This window comes from Tamandua tetradactyla, chromosome 4, assembly GCF_023851605.1.
Source record: "Tamandua tetradactyla isolate mTamTet1 chromosome 4, mTamTet1.pri, whole genome shotgun sequence".
In the NCBI taxonomy this organism is placed as follows: domain Eukaryota; kingdom Metazoa; phylum Chordata; class Mammalia; order Pilosa; family Myrmecophagidae; genus Tamandua; species Tamandua tetradactyla.
In genome coordinates, this window is record NC_135330.1 from 4,990,451 (window position 1) to 5,010,392 (window position 19,942).

Consider the following 19,942-nt stretch of genomic DNA (forward strand, 5'->3'; position numbering starts at 1 on the left):
TAGTGCTTTGGGATAGTCAAGAAGAATTTTGGAGATGTACTACCACTACCCATTCTGTGTAGATATCTGATTGCACTAATTATGTTTTATGTGGCGATTAAGTCTTTCCCAGTACCATAATCCTTTGTCATTAGAAGTAATGCTGTTTTCATTATGTCGTGAGAAAGACTTAAAGGAATGATGTAGGACTTGACATTGCATAGGTTGTCACAAGCATATTCTTTTTCCTGTTTTGTTTTAGGAAAAAAATATATGAATATACTTACATGCTCTTGATAGAGAATTTAAACAATAGAAGTATAGTGGACAAACTTTAAAAATGGATAGGAATTTTACTTCCCCAGAATAACCACCATTAATATTAGTAGATGTCATTAAACATCATTTTTTTTTCAATCTTAAACATTCCCTTTTTGCAAAATTATATAAAGAATAGTATGAGCAACTCGCATGTAACCAGCATCAGCTCTCTATGTATACATTCAGATAGGACAGAATAGGTAGGTGAACTGTAGTTACAGAACAAAATATCCATCATTTTAAGCCTTAGCAACATAAAATTTGTAATTAAAAATTAGGAGGTAAGGGAATGAAGATGGGAAAAATGTGTGGAGGGATATTAACTCTTATCTTTCATAGCAGGGAGTCAATTAGAGTCTAAAATGGAAACATTTAGTTAAAATGACCCCAGCTGTTTTGGTCTGCTAAAACTGCCAGAATGCAATATGCCAGAAATGGATTGGCTTTTACATAGGGGATTTATTAAGTTACAATTTATAATTGTAAGGCCATGAAACTGTCCAAATTAAGGCATCAGCAAGAAGATACTTCATCGAAGAAAGGCTGATTGCGTCCAGGTTCCTCTGTCACCTGGGAAAGTACATGGCGATGTCTGCTGGCCCTTCTCTCCTGGGTTGGTTTCAAAATGGCTCTCTCAGCTCCTTTGGGTCCTTCTGACTTCTGCTGGCACATTTTCTTTCTCTAGCTTCTCTAAAATCTCTCTACTCTCTTAAAAGACTCCAGCAAGCAGATTGAAAACCCATTTGAATGGGCAGGGTCACATCTCCATGGAAACAACCTAATCAAAAGACCAAATAGGTCTTCACTCACAAGATTGAATCAAAAGAGCTTGGCTTTTCTGGGGTCCATAACAGTTTCAAACCAACACACCAACCTATGAATAGTTTTCATAATCTGGTTTCTTAACCTTAGAGAGGAATCCTTTAGGAAATTTCTTTTGTAATTAAAAAAAAGTTTGAAGTTTAGGAATTCTTTCAGTTTTGCTTTTTCATTTTCTTATATTCAGTTTCAGTAAATTACTTTGATTGCATTTTACTTTTAAAAAAGAACATACATGATTAATCCCATTCTTTTTAATGTAATAAATTTGACATAAAAAAAGGAAATTGAGGTTAAACCAACTATTGCTTCTCTCCTTCACAAGATATTATTTCCTAAAAGGCCCCACCAAGGTTAAGAAAAAAGTGTATAAAAACATAAGGCAATGTATGGACCTTGTTTGGTTCCTGATTCAAACAAACCAACTATAAAAAGATATTTATTAAACAATGATGGAATTAGAAAGCTAAGAGAATATAATTGAATATAATTGAATTTAATTGATATAAAACAATTCTGGTTAAATATTTGAAGTGTGATATTGGTGTTCTTGTTTGCTAGCTGCCAGAATGCAATATACCAGAAACGGAATGATTTTTAAAAAGGGAAATTTAATAAGTTGCTAGTTTACAATTCTAAGGCCAAGGAAATGTCCCAATTTAAAAAGTCTATAGAAATGTCCAATCTCAGGCATCCAGAGAAAGATATTTTGGTTCAAGAAGGCCGATGATGTTAAGCATTTCTCTCTCAGCTGGAAGGGCACATGATGAACATGACAGCATCTGCTGACTTTCTCATGGCTCTAGAAAAGGCGTTTTCCTTCTTCATCTCCGAAAGTTACTGGTTGGTGGAGTCTGCTTTGTGGGCCTGCAGCATTCTGTGCTCTCTCAGAATCTCCAGCTTTCTCCAAAATGTTTCCTCTTTTACAGGATTTCAGTACCCACCTGAAATGTCTCCATTTCAGTACCAGACAGTACCGGATAGTACCCACATGTCTCCACCCAATCCAGTTTAACACTCACTCTTGAGTGAGTCTCATCTCCATGGAGATAATCTAATTAAAGATTCCAACGTATAGTACTGAATACGGATTAGAAGAAACCATTACCTTTACAAAATAGGATTAGGATTAAAACATGGCTTTTCTAGGGTACATACATCCTTTCAAACTGGCACAATCGGTAATTTTTAAAAATCCTTATATATTGGGATTAATATATTCTTCCTAAGACAGATTTTGGTACTCCTAGGCTTCTCTATCTGATCGCAAGGCATATGACAGCATCTACTGGTCTCTCCCTTCTCTTCTGGGTGTCACTGTTTCAAGCTTCTGGTTTCACTGGCTTCCTCTCTATTTTTGTGGCTTTCTCTCTCAACTTCTTTCTCTTTGTCTCTCTCTTTCTCTCTCTCTCTCTCTCCATATTAATCTTGTTTATAAAAGATTTCAGTAAAAGGAATAAGACCCACCTGTGATACATCTTAACTGGAATAACCCAATCAAAGGGCCCAACAGCAATAGATTTATACCCACAGAATGAATTAGCTCAAGAACATGATTTTCTGAGGACCATTAAGTTTTAGACTACCACACAACCTGTGCCAGTTTGAAAGGATTATGTACCTTAGAAAAGCCATGTTTTAATCTTGATCCCTCTTATGGAGGCAACTATTTCTTTTAATCCCTATTCAGCACTGTAGATTGGAGCTTGATTATATTGTCTCCACTGAGATATGACATACCCTATTGTGGATATTAACCTTTGATTACAGGGACATGTGATTCCATTCATTCCAGGTGTATCTTGATTAGTTTACTAGAATCCTTTAAAAGAGGAAACAATGTGGAAAGAGCCACAAAGTCACAGAGCCCACACAGCCAGACCTTTGGAGATGAAGGTGTATGCCCTGGGGAGCTTCATGAAACAAGAAGCCTGGAGAGAAAGCTAGCAGATGTCACCACTTTTGCCATGTGCCTTTCTATTTGAGAGAGAAACCCTGGACTTGATTGGCCTTTCTTGGGTGAAGGTAACCTCCTGTTGGTGCCTTAATTTGGACATTTTTATAGACTTGCTTTAATTGGGACATCTTCACGGACTTAGAACTGTAAGCTTGCAATATAATAAATTCCTCCTTTTAAAAGCCACTCTATTTCTTGTTTTGTTTTTATTTTTTTAAAACTTTTTTTATTAATTAAAAGAAAAAATTAACAAAACGTTTAGATATAATTCCATTCTACATATACAATCAGTAATTCTTAATATCATCACATAGTTGCATATTCATCATTTCTTAGTACATTTGCATCCATTTAGAAAAAGAAATAAAAGGACAACAGAAAAAGAAATAAAATGATAATAGAGAAAAAAAAACTGTACGTACCATACCCCTTACCCCTCGCTTTTATTTACCACTAGCATTTCAAACTATTAACATTTGTTCCCCGTTATTTATTTTTATTCCATATGTTCTACTCTTCTGTTGAATAGTAGCTAAAAGGAACATCAGACATAAGGTTTTCACATTCACAGAGTCTCATTGTGAAAGCTATGTCATTGTTCAATCATCATCAAGAAACATGGCTACTGGAACACAGCTTTACATTTTCAGGCAGTTCCCTCCAGCCTCTCCACTACATCTTGAACAACAAGCTGATATCTACTTAATGCATAAGAATAACCTGCAGGATAACCTCTCAACTCTGTTTGGAATCTCTCAGCCATTGACACTTTGTCTCATTTTACTCTTCCCCCTTTTGGTCAAGAAGGTTCTCTCAATCCCTTGATGTTAATTCTCAGCTCATTCTAGGGTTTTTCTCAGTCCTTTGATGCTGAGTCTCAGCTCATTCCAGGATCTTTGTCCCACGTTGCCAGGAAGGTCCACACTGCTGGGAGTCAGTCCACACCCCTGGGAGTCATCTATTTCTTATATATTCTATTCTGGCAGCTAGCAAACTAGAACACAACCTAATCAAAAAATGGTCAAAAGACTGAAATAGGACACTTCTCCAAAGAAAATACACAAAAAAAGCACATGAAAAAATGTTCACCATCATTAGCCATGAGAGAAACGCAATTCAAAACCACAGTGAGATGTAACTTCACATCTGCTACCATGGCTGCTGATTAAAAAAAAAAAATCAAAACAAAACAGGGGTTGCAAGGGTAGTTCAATGGTAGAATTCTTGCCTGCCATGTGGGAGACCTGGGTTTGATTCCTGGCCCATGCACTGCCCCCTCCAAAAAAAAAAAAAAAAAAAGATTCAACAAATGGCTGCAAATAACTGGATAGTCACATGGAAAAAGAATGAAATGTGACCCCCACCATATAGCATACAGAAAATAACAAATGTTGGAGATGATATGGAGAAACAGGAGTACTCATTCACTGTTGATGAGAAGGTAAAATGGTGTAGCTGCTGAGGAAAACAGTTCAGTGGTTCCTCAGAAAATTAAGTATAGAATTACCATATAACTCAGCACTCTCACTTCTAGGCATATAACCCAAAGAATTGAAACCAGCGACCCAAACAGATATTTGCACACCAATGTTCATAGCAGCACTATTCACATTCCAAAATATGAAAGCAACTCAAGTGCCCATCAACCAATAAATGGATAATCAAAATGTGGCATATACACCCAATGCAATATTATGCAGCCATGATAAGGAATGAGGTTCTTAAACATGTAACAGTGTGGTTGAAACTTGAAGACCTTATGGTGAGTAAAATAAATAAACCAGACACAAAAGGACAAATACTGTATGACTTTACTGACATAAGATAATTAGAGTAAGAAGATTCATAGAGTCAGAAACTAGAATATACCACGGGCTGGGGAGGGCTAGGGAGGGGGATTTAAAGATTAATTGGTACAGAATTTCAGGGGGGGAGCAATGGGAATATTGTGGTAGTGGATAATGATGATAGTTGCAAATGTTGTAAATGTAATTAACACCGCTGAATTATATATCTGAATGTGGCTTAAGAGGGAAATTTTAATTGTGTATTATGGTAGTTAGATTCAGTTGTCAACTTGACCAGGTGAAGGCACCTAGTTCTGTTGCTGTGGACATGAGCCAGTGGTATGTGAACCTCATCTGTTGCTGATTTACATCTGTAGTCGACTAGGAGGCGTGTCTGCTGCAATGAATGACGTTTGACTTAATTGGCTGGTGCTTAAAAGAGAGAGCACAACATAGCACAGCCTAAGCAGCTCGGCATTCCTCATCTCAGCACTTGCAGCTCAGATCAGGCCTTTGGAGATGCAGAAAGAAGTCACCCCGGGGAAAGTTGTTGGAACCCAGGGGCCTGGAGAGAAGGCCAGCAGAGACCATCCTGTGCCTTCCCACGTAAGAAAGAACCTCAGATGAAAGTTAGCTGCCTTTCCTCTGAAGAACTAACAAAATAAATCCCCTTTTACTAAAAGCCAATCCATTTCTGGTGTGTTGCATTCTGGCAGCTAGCAAACTAGAACATATATTTACTAAAATAAATTTTGAAAAATAAAGTAAAAATTTTAAGAAAGTAAGAATTCCTTCTTTCATGAAATTTTTAAAAAATAATTTGTTTTTAATTGTGGTAAAATATATATAACATAAAATTCACTTTAACCATTTTAAGCAGACAATTCTTTGAAATTAAGTACAAGGACAGTACTGTGTAACTTTCACCATTGTCATTTCTAGACTGTTTTTATCATGCCAAACCAAAATTCATACTCATTTAGCAATAACTTCCCATTGTCTTTTCAACTCCCTTGGTAACCATTATTATGCCTTCTGTCTCTGTCAATTTGCTTATTCTCAGTATTTCATATAAGGTAAAACATAAAATATTTGTTCTTTTGTGTCTGGCTTATTCCACTGAATGTATTATTTTCAAGATTCATCCATGTGCTACCATGTACCAGTGCTTTATTTACCTCTTTTTGCTGCTGATTAACATGTCATTTTATGGATATACTGCATTTTGCTTATCCATTCATCTGCTGATGAACACTTAGGTTGCTTCCACCTTTTGGTAATTATAAATAATTTGCAATGAACACTGTGTTTTTATCATGAATGGATGTTGGATTTTGTCAGATGGCCTTTTCTGAATCAGATGAAATAATCATGTTTTTCCCCCCATCAGATTCTTATGTTGATTGATTTTCTTATTTTGAGTTATCCTTGCATTTCTGGAATTAATCCCACTTGGTATAAAATCCTTTTAATACACTGTTGCTGTATTTTATTGAGGATTTTTGCATATGTATTTGTAAGAGATATTGGTAATTTTCTTATGCTGCCTTTATCTGGCCTTGGTATCATTGTAATCTGCCCTCACAGAAGTACTACCTACTCTAATAATTGGAAGTGTTTGAGAAGGATTATGTTAAATCTCCTTGGAATGTTCATTTGAATTTAGCATTGAAATCATCCAGTCTTGGACTTTTCTTTGTTGGGAGTCTTTTAATTGCTGATTTAATCTCTTTTCTTGTTGTAGCTATTAAGATTTTCTGTTTCTTCTTGCAACAGGTTAGATAATTTGTATGTTTCAAGGAATTTTCCCTTCTCATCCAGGTTTTCTAATTTGTTGACATACAAGTTGTTCATGGTAACTTCTTATCCATCTTAATTCTTTAAGGTAGGTAGTAATATACCCACATTCTTCCTGATTTTAGTTATTTGTGTCCCCTTTCTCTCTCTCTCTTTCAGTCCTGGCTAAAGATTTATCATTTTTACTGATCTTTTCAAGAAACTAACTTTTGGTTTTATTAATTCTCTCTATTGTTTTTCTGTTCTCTATTTCTTTTATCCCTGCTTTAATCTTTGCTATTTCCTTCCTTTTTCTGAGTTTAGCTTGCTCTTATTGTTCTAGTTTCTACAGATGTGAAGTTAGGTTATTGACTAGTGGAATTTATTAGTTTTTAATGTAAACATTTAGAACTATAAATTTCCCTCTAAGCACTATCCTTTGCTACATCCCTTAAGTACAGGTATGTTTTTGTTTTCATTCGTCTCAATACATTTCCTAATTTCCTTTGTGATTTTTTTTCTTCGACCCGTTGGTTAGTAATGTGTTATTTAATTTCCTCATATTTGTAAATTTTCCAGTTTTCCTTCTCTTGTTGATTTCTAGCTTTATTTCCTTGTGGTCCAAGAAGATACTTTGTATGGTTTCAGTGTTTAAAATTTAATAAGATTTCTTTGTGGACAAACATATGATCTGTCCTGGAAAATGTTCCATGTGCACCTAAGAAAATTTGTTCTGCTATTGTTGTGTGAAGTCTTAGCTATGTATCTGTTAGGTCTAATTGGTTAATAGTGGTGTTCGAGGCATCTCTTTCCTATTGATGTTTTGTTTAGATGTTCTATCAATTGCTGAGAGTGGTACATTAAAGTCTCCAACTAAAATTGTAGAACTGTCTATTTCTCCCTTCCATTCTATCAGTTTTGCTTCATATATTTTAGGGTTTTGTTGTGAGTTGTATATGTATGTATGTATAACTATTCTATCTTCCTGCCGGATTGAGTCTTTTATCAATATATGATATCCTTCTTATGTGTCTTGTAACTTTTTTCCTTTAAGTCTTTTTTGTCTATCAATGATTTAGTCACTCCAGCTCTCTTTTGATTACTATTTGTATGGAATATCTTAGTTTTGTACTTAAAGTGAGTCTCTTGTGTACACCAAATAGATGAGCCATGCTTTTCATCTAGTCTACCAATTTCTTCCTTTTAATAGGGGTGTTTAATCCATTGACAGTTAAGGTAATAACTGAGAAGGTTGGATTTTTCTTTTTCCTTTTCTGTATGTCTTGCTTTTTTGTTGTTGTTCTTTAGTTACTCCTATGCTGCCTCTTTTTTTATTTACTTGCATTTTTGTAGTGTACCTTCTTTCTTTTCCTTTATATTTTTTTGTTATTTGAAATTACAGTTAACATCTTAAACTAATAACAACTTACAACTTAGTTCAACTAGTACCAACCTAGTTTCAATATTATATACACTCTACTCCTATGTATCTCTGTATACTTCTCCCTTTCTATTTTTATTGTCTCAAATTGCATCTTTGTACATTGTATGCACAGTAACATGTATTTTATGTGTTAAGTCATATAAGGGGGAAGAAGCAATTACAAACCATAAATGCAGTAAAATGAGTTTTTGTATTTGCCTATGTAATTTTCTTTACTAATATTCTTTATTTCTTCTTAAGTCTTTGAGTTATTTTCTAGTGTCCATTTATTTCAGCTTGAAGGGCCCCCTTAAACATTTTTGTTGGTTTACTTTTTAAATTTTTTTTCAACTTTTTTATTGTATAGTGTAACATATATACAAAGCAAAGAAATAAAAAAGCAATAGTTTTCAAAGCATTCTTCAACATGTGGTTACAGGACAGATCCCAAAGTTTGTCATGGGCTACCATACCAACCTCTCATATTTTTACTTCTAGCTGCTCTAGAATATAGGAGGCTAGAGGGCTTAAATACTTTTTTATCATCGCAATTGACTTTTTTTTCCTTCTTTCTTTGTGAACATATATACAAAATAGCTGTAAATTTCAAAGCACAGCACCACAATTAGTTGTAGAAAATATTTCAGACTTTGACATGGGTTACAATTTCCCAATTTTAGTTTTTTACTTCTAGCTGCTCTGAAATACTGGAGATAAAAAGAAATATCAATTTAATGATTCAGCATTCATATTCATTTGTTAACTCCTGTCTTCTATGTATAATTCCACCATCTCCTTTGATCTTTCCATACCTCTGTTTGGGGTTGTTTGGGCTATGGCAATTCGAAATTTTTTATATTGGGAGGGTCTGTAACTAATAAGGGGTAGGGAGATGGAACTAGCTGATGTTCTGGAGAGGCTGGACTAGATTTCAGGGCTTGTCTGAACCAGGGACCCATCTGGAGGTTGTAGGTTTCTGAAAGTTACTCCAGTGCCTGGAACCCTTGTGGAATCTTATATATTGCCCTAGGTGTTCTTTAGGATTGGCTGGAATGGTCCTGATTAGGGGTTGGCAGGTTATGATAGGTAGCAAAGTCTACCTAAAGCTTGTGTAAGAGCAACCTCCAGAGTAGCCTCTCAACTCCATTTGAACTCTTTATTAATTACATTTCTTTTCCCGCTTTTGGTCAGGATGTAATTGTGGATCCCACGGTGCCAGGTCTGGATTCATCCCTGGGACACCAGGGAGACTTTCACCCCTGGATGCCATGTCCCAGGTAGGGGGGAGGGCAATGATTTCACTTGTAAAGTTGGGCTTATACAGACTGAAGCCACATCTGAGCAACAACAGAGGTCCTCAAGAAGTAACTCTTAGGCATACCTATAGGTAGGCTAAGCTTCTCTGCTACCTACATAAGCTTCACAAGCCTCATGATCAAGAGCACGTCCTATTGATTTGGGTATTCCTAAAGTTTGACACGTCAGGGTTTCCCTGATGGCAAGGTTCAGTTCCATAGTCTTTGTCCCCTCGCTCAGGGGACTTTACCAGTACTTTTTGATTATGTGCTTAATATACTCTAGGATGTTTCCAGGCATTACAATAATCTATACAGGATTAAAGGGCCTGTTTCTTATTCTGTGCTTCCTGTGTTTCAGTGGTTCAAATGAGCTATACAGATTAGTTGAATTAGATTATGCACTTCAGAATATTTCAGTTCCAGCCCAAATAAACCTTTCTTCCATTGGTCTCAAAGAGTATGTGTGGTTCTAAAATATAGACACTGTCTTCCTTACCCCTACGTTCTGAATTACTTTAACCCCAACCTGTTTGGCTTTGTTCTTACATCTAAATATCAGGTTATATATATAAAACAGCCTCTCAAAATCCAGAAAAAACAATCACCACTCTGGACTTAATGTGTCTGCTCTAAAAGCTTAAATCTAGGCCCCTGTTTTCTTATAAGCATTTTCTATAGGGGACCATACTATTGCTGTTTTTTTGCTCTGGCTTATTTTGTGTCACCAAATGTCCTGCATGTTCATTCACATCATTGCATGCCTCGTTGACATTCTTCTTTATATTGTAGCAGCACCACCTTTGTTTATCAGTATACACCATCATTCGCCAATCTACTTCTCCTTCAGTGCATCCTTCAGCCACCTGCATTCATCAGGTATCATGCGGAGGGTCCACAGTCCATCCACAACATTCTCAATTTTAGATAATTTCATTGCTCCCGAGAGACAGAAAATCAATAAACACACCCTCACCAAATAGGAAATTTAAACCTCCTCTTAACTTTTGTCCCTCACCCCACTATTTACCTCTACTGTTGCTGTGGTAGTGCTGATGGCTTCCTTTTGATCATAGCTCATAGCATGCAATAACAGTTTTCCCCCTGTACCCTGGATTTAAACACTCTTGATACAAGAATTGTAACTCTGAAGTAATTCTTACAAGAACTCATTCATATTTCTAGTGTGAGTCAGTGAGACATGGTGGTCTATACAACCCCCTTCAATCTTGTTCATCTTCAATATGGTAATATTACTTCTTGACCCACTAGAGAATCACCTTTGCTCCTATCTATTCCCTTACATTGGAGTTCAACCTCATTAGCTAACGGTTCACCCATCTCTAACTTCTATTATCTCTAAGTCCCCTATATTCTATATTATAAGCTTCTGATTATACCTTTATGCTAGTCATAAAAGTGGAATCATACAGTATCTATCCTTTTGTGTCTGGCTAATTTCACTCAGCATTATGTCCTCAGCGCTCATCCATTTTGTCATGAGCTTCAGAAAGTCATTTTGTCTTACTGCTGGCATAATATTCCATCATATGTATATATCACATTTTGTTGATCCACTCATCTGTTGATGGACAGTCTATTTGTATCCTTGTGTCTAAGATGAGTCTCTTTTTTTTTTTTTTTTTTACTGTGGTCACTTTTTCTTTTTTTTTTAATTTTTATTTTATTTTATTTTTTTAAATACCAAGAAACACAAAGCAAATGCAAACATTCCTATTTTGATCATTCCGTTCTACATATATAATCAGTAATTCATAATATCATCACATAGTTGCATATTCATCATCATGATCATTTCTTGGAACATTTGCATCTATTCAGAAAAATAAATAAAATGAAAACAGAAAAAAAATTTATATATACCATACCCCTTACCCTTCCCTTTCATTGATCACTAACATTTCAAACTAAATTTATTTTAACATTTGTTCCCCTATTATTTATTTTATTCCATATGTTCTACTCATCTGTTGACAAGGTAGATAAAAGGAGCATCAGACACAAGGTTTTCACTCACCATCACACAGTCACATTGTGAATGCTATATCATTATACAATCATCATCAAGAAACATGGCCACTGGAACACAGCTTTACATTTTCAGGCAGATCCCTCCAGCCTCTCTATTACATCTTGAATAACAGGTGATATCTACTTAATGCGTAAGAATAACCTCTAGGATAACCTCTCGACTCTGTTTGGAATCTCTCAGCCATTGACACTTTGTCTCATTTCACTCTTTTTGGTCGAGAAGGTTTTCTCAATGCCTTGATGCTGAGTCTCAACTCATTCTAGGATTTCTTTCCCACGTTGCCAGGAAGGTCCACACCCCTGGGAGTCATGTCCCACGTAGACGGGGAGGATGGTGAGTTTGCTTGTTGTGTAGGGTGGTGAATTTGCTTGTTGTGTTGGCTGGAGAGAGAGGCCACATCTGAGCAACAAAAGAGGCTCTCTTGGGTTGGGGGTGACTCTTAGGCCTAATTTTAAGTAGGCTTGACCTATCCTTTGTGGGGTTAAGTTTCATATGAACAAACCCCAAGACTGGGGGCTCAGCCTATAGCTTTGGTTGTCCACACTGCTTGTGAGAATATCAAGAATTCAACTTGGGGAAGTTGAATTTCTCCCCGCTCTCACCATTCCCTGAAGGGGGCTTTGCAAATACTTGAAAAGGTGTTTCTTTTTTTTTTTTTTTTTTTTTTTTTTTTAAAGAGGGAGGAAGGGAAGGAAAGACAGAGAGAAGGAAGGAAGGATAGAAGGAAGGAAAGGAAACATCTTTAAACATTTTCTTGTTTTATTGTATTTTGTTTGTTTTTTACATGGGCTGGGGCCGGGAATCGAACCGAGGTCCTCCGGCATGGCAGGCAAGCGCTTTGCCCGCTGAGCCACCGCGGCCCGCCCGAAAAGGTGTTTCTTGATTCCACCATCTTTTTTATTTGTTGTATCTGTATATTCTTTTCCCTCTTTCTCTTTGTATTCTTTAAATTACACTTAGTGGTACTCTTCAGTTCCAGATCTCCCTCTCCTGTGTTTTTTTTTTTTTCCAGCCAGCAGAACTTTTAGTATTTCTTGTAGGGCCGGTCTCTTGTTGACAAATTCTTTGTGGACTTCTTTGTCTGTGAGAACTTTAATCTCTCCCTCAATTTTGAAGGACAGTTTGGCTGGGTACAGAACTCTTGGCTGAAGTCTTGCTCTTTCAGGATTTTGAATATATCATACCACTGCCTTCTCGCCTCCAGGGTGCTAGTTGAGTAGTCTGAACTCAGTCTTATTTGGTGTCCGTTGTATGTAGTAGATTGTTTTTCTCTTGTTGCTTCAGGATTTTCTGCTTCTCTTCAACATTTGACACACTGATTAGTATGTGCCTTGGGGAAGGCCTATTTGGATTTATTCTGTTTGGAGTTCGTTGGGCTTCTGTGACTTGTATATTTATGTCCTTTGTGAGGGTTGGGAAGTTTTCCCCCATTATATCCTCACCTACTCTTCCTATTCCTTTACTCCTCTCTTCTTCTGGGTCACCCGTGATTCTTATTCTTAGTTTGGTCTACCATTTCCCTGAGTTCCCATTCAGTTTTTTCCATTTGCTGTTTTGAGTCTTCGAAGTCAATCATCCTGTCCTCTATATCACTTATTCTTTCTTCTGTCTCTTCAAATATGGTGTTGTGTGCCTCTTGTATGTTTTTTATTTGGTCAGCAGAGTCTTTAATCTCTGTGATTTCTGCTTTTTTCTATTTATTCTTTCAAATTCCTCTGTGCTCTTTTACTGTCTTCATGATCTCCTTTATGTCATTTGCTATCCCATTTATTTTATTAATTAGAGTTATATGAACATCTTTGATTAGTTGTTCCAATGTCTGTGTCTCCTTTGGTGTTTTAATTTGGTCATTAGGCGGGGTTATATCTGTCCGCATTATGATATGCTTAGGGATCTTCTGCTGTCTTCATCGTAAATACCGTGATTGATTTACTTTGGGAATTGATTTCTTTCAGTAGTCTAAGGCCTTGTGTTTGTGGGATGTTTGTACAGCAGGTAACAGAGCACAGGGTGTGGAGCACTCAGCACCGTGATTCGTTTCAGGGTGGGTATGGGAGCAGGTTGGGGATGTAACGCTGATGCTTATGAATGTGAGCATCCAGTGGCCAGGGAGAATGTAACTGTGTGGGTATACCAGTCTGGGGGGTATAACCCTGCTGTGCATTAGTATAAGGAACAGGGCTCTTTGTGCACATGAGTAGAACTGTGGCAGCAGGTCGGTGTTAAACCTTCGTGGATTGGGGGCAGATGTGACCTGGCTGTATACAGGTTGGTACTTTCTCAGAGCTGGAAAGTGAGGCTGAGGGCTGTGCCCATGCGCAGTTCTGGGACTGCTGTAAAGTGCGGTTCCCAGAGCTGAATGATGTGATTGGGGGTCTTGCGCATGCATGGGCCTGGGAGAGCTGTAAACAGATGCGCTGAGCTCATGAGAGTCAGGTGAGGCTGTGCAACACTATGGGTGGGGAGTGGGGGTAGCCTGCGTATGGAGGTTAGTGCATGTGTGCTGGCAACAGCCTGCAGGGAACAGGGAGGGGGAGGTAGTGCTCAGGAGGTGTGCAAGAGAGGTGGGTTGGGCTGCACTTGGGGTGGTGTGGGGCAAGTACATACACTTGGGTTCAGGTGCATGGGGTATGGGGTGAGTCACCGGTCACAGAGCTGCACTGGTGAGGGTAGTGCACCCAAGAAATGCAGCCTGGCTTACTTCCTTTCTTATGCTCCCGTCCATGCACTCCTGTGGGATCCGTGCCTCCGTGCCAGGCTCCAGCTTCCTGCCTCTTGGTTCCTCGGCCTCTGCAACCGGGCCTGCCACATTCAGTGCAGAAGGCTCTCCCAGGTCAGCCACACTCCTGAATTGCTGCGTCAGTCACCCTCCTGTCCCTCCTCTAACTATTCCATGGAGCAAGGCTAATCTCGAGCTACTCTAGTTGGCCATCTTTCCGGAAGTCCTCCCTTTAGCTTTTTTTTGCAGGACAGGTCTTCTCATAATGAATCTTTCAGTTTTTGTTTATTTGTAAATGTCTTAATTTCTCCTTCTTTTAGAAAGATATTTTTGCCAGATATAGAATTCTTGGTTGACTTTTTTTTTTTCTTTAAGGACTTTAAATATGCCACTCCACTGTCTTCTGGCCTCCATGGTTTCTGACAAGAAATCTGTTATTATTTTTATTGGGCTTCCTTCTGTGTAACTAGTTGCTTCTCTCCTGCTGCTTTCAGATTTTGACAGTTTCACTCTAATATGTCTTGGTGTAAGTTGAACTTCCTGGAAATACATAAATCTTTTTTGGCCATTATTTCTTCAAATATTATTCCCCTTTCTTTCTCTCTTTTCCTTAAGGGACTCCAGTGATGCATGTTTGTATGCTTGATGGTGTCTTACCCTCAGGCTCTGTTCAGTTTTCTCCATTATTTTTTTTTTCTGCATAATTTAAATTGTCTTGTCTTTAAGCACACTGATCCTTTCTCTGCCTGTTCAAACCTGCTGTGAATCCATCTCACAGGTTTTTTTCATTTCAATTATGGTACTTTGCAGTGCCAGAATTTCTTTCTTTATTTTTATTTATTTATTTATTTTTGACACAAGAAACCATTTTACTTAAGGCAATTAGTGAGATGAAAATATTGTAGGGTAAAGGGAGGCTGAGGAAACCAATCTGATTTTTTTTGTTCCTCTATGAAGAATGGGTAGCTCAAATGGTGAAGTAAAGACATTGTAAAATTATTTATAATTAAGGCAATTTGTAAAAAATGAGGTCTTAACCAAAAAGTCTTTGCATGGCATTCAAAAAATATTTAAATCCTTTGAATGGTCTAAAATGTCTAAACTGTCCACCCAAAGTCTATACAGAGGGAACATGTTTTCAGCAGGTAAGACTATATAGCAGTAAGAATCTCTTACTCTTCTAACATTGTCCTTTTTTTTTTAAGAGACTATAAAACCCCATCCCCCACAGAGTTGATTTCTAAAGCCTTTGTAACCCCAAAGACATATGTACCTGTCTCTCCTAGAGAGCTCTTTACATTGTACTCTCAACACACATTTGCACAATGCCTGCCACTAGGCTATGAGTGCCTTGAGTGAAGATTCATTCACTTTTGTGCACTGTGACACACAGTAGGCATTCATTAATTTTTTTTGCATGGATGCTAAATGAAATGATTTTACAGTACTGCTACTGTTTGCATTTCAAACATTCCAACTATGAAATAAAAATTAAAATGCCAAATTGCTACTAAGTATACTATAGTTTCCAAAATACAGTGCTTCTGGACTTTTTAAATGTAAACAAACATTCTTGATTTACTAGTTTTCAGAGTAGTGAAACAAATACAATATTTCCTGGGAGTAGAAAACTCACTTGCTAGTTACTTTATTCGTTTTCTCTTTTTCAGAAGTGCATCTCATAAGACCATCTGTTTTTCTCTGAAGGAGCATTTATTTTTGACCAGACATTGTGGCTATGCCGCATCATCATGAAGTTCTTTTGTTTTTTCTTCTCTTTATTTGTAGAACTGGAAAATGTACTCATTTTGGTTTTCTTCCTCACAGTCTTTCCAGTCTGTCTTTCCAGCCATTGCAGTTGCTAGTCTTGTTTCTTTGTCAGACTTTGGCTTTTTATGAAGGTGTTCAATGTCCTGAAGTGAAAGTAATTTACCCCTAGACTCCTGACTATTTCAGTATATTTCGATCACTGTCTATTTCGATATATTTCTTCTTTTTGGCTTTCTCACGGGCAGCACTGAGTTCTTTCTGCATTTGGGCCTTGCAGATTTTCTGGAAGTCTTCCTGAGTTAAAACCCACCTGGTGCTGATGGCTGCAGCTTTGGCTTTCTGCTCTTCCATGGGCATGCTGTTCAGCTTCTTAGAAATTTCTTGCTGCTTTTTATTGAAAGAGTGGTGCACATCCACCCATTCACTGTCGGCATCTTCCTCCTCACTGAGACTGGCACTTTCCCACCTATCTTCATCATTTTCAGCATTCTCTTCCTCTTTCTCAACTTCCAGAACTTCCACTCCTGGAATGTAACCTTTAGCATCTAATTCTCCATATTCTTGCACTCTTACTTCAGTTGAGGCTTCTGTAAGCTTACCCTGGAATTTCTTTTGCAATATCTGAGGATTTAGTGTTCAGAAGAGTTGAATCAGAGTTCTAGCAAACATCATCACATTCTTATCTTTTTGTGTTTTATACTGGGTCAGGTCTTGGAGAAGTTCTTCATTCATGGCTAGAGGATATGGAGCTGTTATCTCTTTTATAGCATTGAATCCTACTGGCATGACTTCACCAGAGTTCTTGTCAGTAACAAATTTTTGGCCACAGCCATGAACAATGACTAAATGATCTCTGGGGGTACCAGATGATGAGATGCTTGTGCAGCAAACAGAAGGATCTTTGTAACTTCTCTCTGGTGGGGCTGCAGAAACTTCTGCACAAAGGGATGGAAGTTAAAGAGAAAAAGCTCATAAATTTCCACCCATCTTGAGATAAGGTTCATGAGCATCATCTTCACTTCAAACCTTTCCTTAGCAGTCTCTAGCTGCTTTAGTAATTTTTCTGCAAATCTCGGGGATCATGAATCAGGTGAATAGTTGAAAAGTTAAACACTTCTGGCTTTTTCTTCTTTTGTTTCTTGAGCACTTTCATTGCCTTTTCCAACCTTTTCTTATGTTTGGAGCTTTTCTTCCCTGTGGCATATTGCACTAGCAGATGTCTTGCTGTTGGTCCTTTATCTTCAGATTCTGAGTCACTGTCTTTTTTCTCCTCTTCATCTTTGCCTAAGAAGAATGTTAGAGCAGCAACTAATATCTTGGTGACTTTGAAGAAATATGTAGTTGTGATAACATTACAGTTTTGGTATCATTACAAAGGTTCTTTTGTAGAGTTCTAGTCATCACATCCAAAGATATTTTGGCTGTGTTTGCATTGCTGTCTCTTAACATGGTATACATGAAATTCTGCAACACTATATTCACTTTATTGCTCTTGTGTTTTGCATTTATATTCTTGCTATCAGTCACAACGAGTCTGCAAAGTCTTGCGCAGAAGTTTATCATGGCAACACAGAAGTTCAAAGAAGAATTCTAGCAAACTTGATGGATTGATGAGATTCTCATTTCTCAACAAGATCAAAGCTTTGCAAAATGTCATTCGAAGATATGGATCCAAGACAGTGTGATTGTAACAGAGCAGATCTTTCAGTTCTTGAGGAAAGTTACGTAGATATTCTGGGTAGCAGTCACCAGTTTGTGCCATAAATATCACTAGCTCTGCCAGGTCTTTGCTGGGTTTATTTGGTTGTAATTTGAAAATCTCCACATTGGGTTTGTAGTGATCATATTGCCATAGAAACTCCTCAGTGTAAGCCGGTGGGACCTGCTTGATCAGATTCTGCAACTGGGGTAGTTGTTGGGCAGCTTGTTGTTCCTGCTGGACATATTGGCTGCAAACTGGCTCAGCAGCAAGTTGTTCTCAGAAAACTGTTTGGTTCCTTTTATAATTTCTATATCATTATTTTGTTACAGACATTTGCCTAGTTTCCTTCGGTTCTTTGTATATGGATTCCTTTAGCTCATTGAACATATTTAAATTAATCGATTTAAAGTCATTGACAAATAGTTACGGTGTATAAGCTTCTTCAGGGATGGCTTCTGGTAAATTCACTTTTTCCTGTGAATGGGGACATATTTTCCTGTTCTTGAGTGTTTTGTAATTTTTTGTTGAGAACTTGACATTCTGTGTATTGTGTTGTTATAATTCTGGAAATAGTTCTTGCACTTCTTTGGAATTATGAGGGTGGTGGTGTTATTGTTGTTGCTGTTGTTGTTGGCTGAGACATGAATTTGTGAGTTTCTCAAACTTTTTTTGCTCTCCTGTGGGATATGGAATGAGAAAAAAGGAAGATTTTTAAAAAGAAGTAGGTACTACCTCTTCAACACTCCTCTGCTGCTTTTGTCTGAGTGGGGTTGGAACAGTGACTGCCCCCAGAGCGGACTCCCCAGCTAGCTGAAGTGGCTGAAAAGTAATGATCAGCGGTTAGTCCTCACACAACCAGATTTTGTAGGATTAGATCCTTATGTCCCACCCTGGTACCATCAAGCTGTACTAAGAGCCCAGGCTGCAGTCCTCACTGCTGCCTCCCACACAGTTGGGGGGTGGTGTGGTGGGAAATGATATGTGCTGCACAGAGGATGACATTCACCAATATTTACCAGCTTCTTCCTCCAGCTCTTCCGTGGGTGCTGAACATTGTTCAGAGAAGATTCCAGACTTTCAAAATGGTTGACTTAGACCAGTTCATTAGTTTTAGTGAGGGGACTGAGTCCTGGAGTTTTCTATTCTGTCATCTTCCCAGAATCTTCTCCTCTCATGGAATTTTTTTTTTTTTTTTTCCACATGGGCAGGCACCGGATATCGAACCCAGGGTCTCTGGTGTGGCAGGCGAGAATTCTGCCACCCTATGGAATTTTAATGTCAGATTTTCTGGTTTGGGGGAGGTATTGGCTATTTTCTCTGAAGTGTTTTCTAATAATCAAAGTAATATTTTCTTCCTGTCAAAAATTTGGAAATAGAAAAAATCTTATAAAGTAAACAGTATTTTACGTAATTATGATAATCTTGAATACACAGCCACGTACCTAGCTTTTTTCATTCAACTTTATCATAAATATTTTCTAATGTTATCAAAGAAAAACTCCTTATAAGTATGGATATTTAATGATGCTTTAAGTTTCCTTGTTTTCTTTTCTGTCTTTCCCTCAAACAGGCAACTTTAAAACCTTTAACCTTCAGAGTTGTTTTAAGGTGTGTCTTCAAGGAAGTTTGAAGAAGGAGGGAACTTTCAATACTTAACTAGGTGGAAATTCACCTAAAATGTTGACTATCTGAATTTATTCAAATATCATTGCTCAACCTTTTACAAGGGAGCAAGAGGACAATTTAAAAATTTTAAATATAATCTTTACTTGAAAATTTGTTAGAAATTTACACTGCAGATACCACAAATGAATCTGTCTTTATAACATTTTTTTCTAATAGCAAAACTATAAGCAGCCTAAATGTACATGTGTAGGGGCTTATTGTCCATCTAAAATCCAGTGCTATACCAACATTACAAAGAATTAGGTAGATCTATATTTACTAATGTGCAAAGATATCCAAAATGATAGGTAAGTGAAAAAAAGTGTTAATAATTCTGTAAATAATAAGAAATATAAAATAGAATATTTATATAAAAACCTAGAAAAATACACACTAAAAATAACAATCATCTGGAGGGGAATTAGAAATAGGAGACATTCACTTTCAAAACTACACATTTCTCTAATGTGATTTTTTTATTATATATTTTATATTTAGAATAAATGAAGTCCGCTATACAAAGATTTCATTCTGCTAATCCTCCAAGGTTCTCCATAGTCATAGTACAATTTACCATTCTTTTTTTTTTCCGTAGGCCCTAAAATTTTCCTCTTTTTCTTTTTCTTTTTTCTTTTTTTGCATGGGCAGGCACTGGGAATCGAACCCAGGTCTCCGG

General features: G+C 37.3%; 1 protein-coding gene and 1 pseudogene across 2 annotated transcripts in view; one reads left to right on the top strand and one right to left on the bottom strand.

The window, feature by feature from the left end:
- GOLPH3L (golgi phosphoprotein 3 like) overlaps positions 1–19,942 on the top strand; it is an 80,388-nt gene that overhangs the window by 10,508 nt on the left and 49,938 nt on the right. The gene's annotated exons all lie outside the window — the stretch shown is intronic.
- Positions 15,646–19,317, bottom strand: LOC143679802 (protein SDA1 homolog pseudogene; annotated as a pseudogene). Its single transcript, XR_013173949.1, has 2 exons — positions 18,618–19,317; positions 15,646–18,278 (listed from the first exon to the last, which is right to left on the bottom strand). The product of XR_013173949.1 is annotated as a protein SDA1 homolog pseudogene (transcript).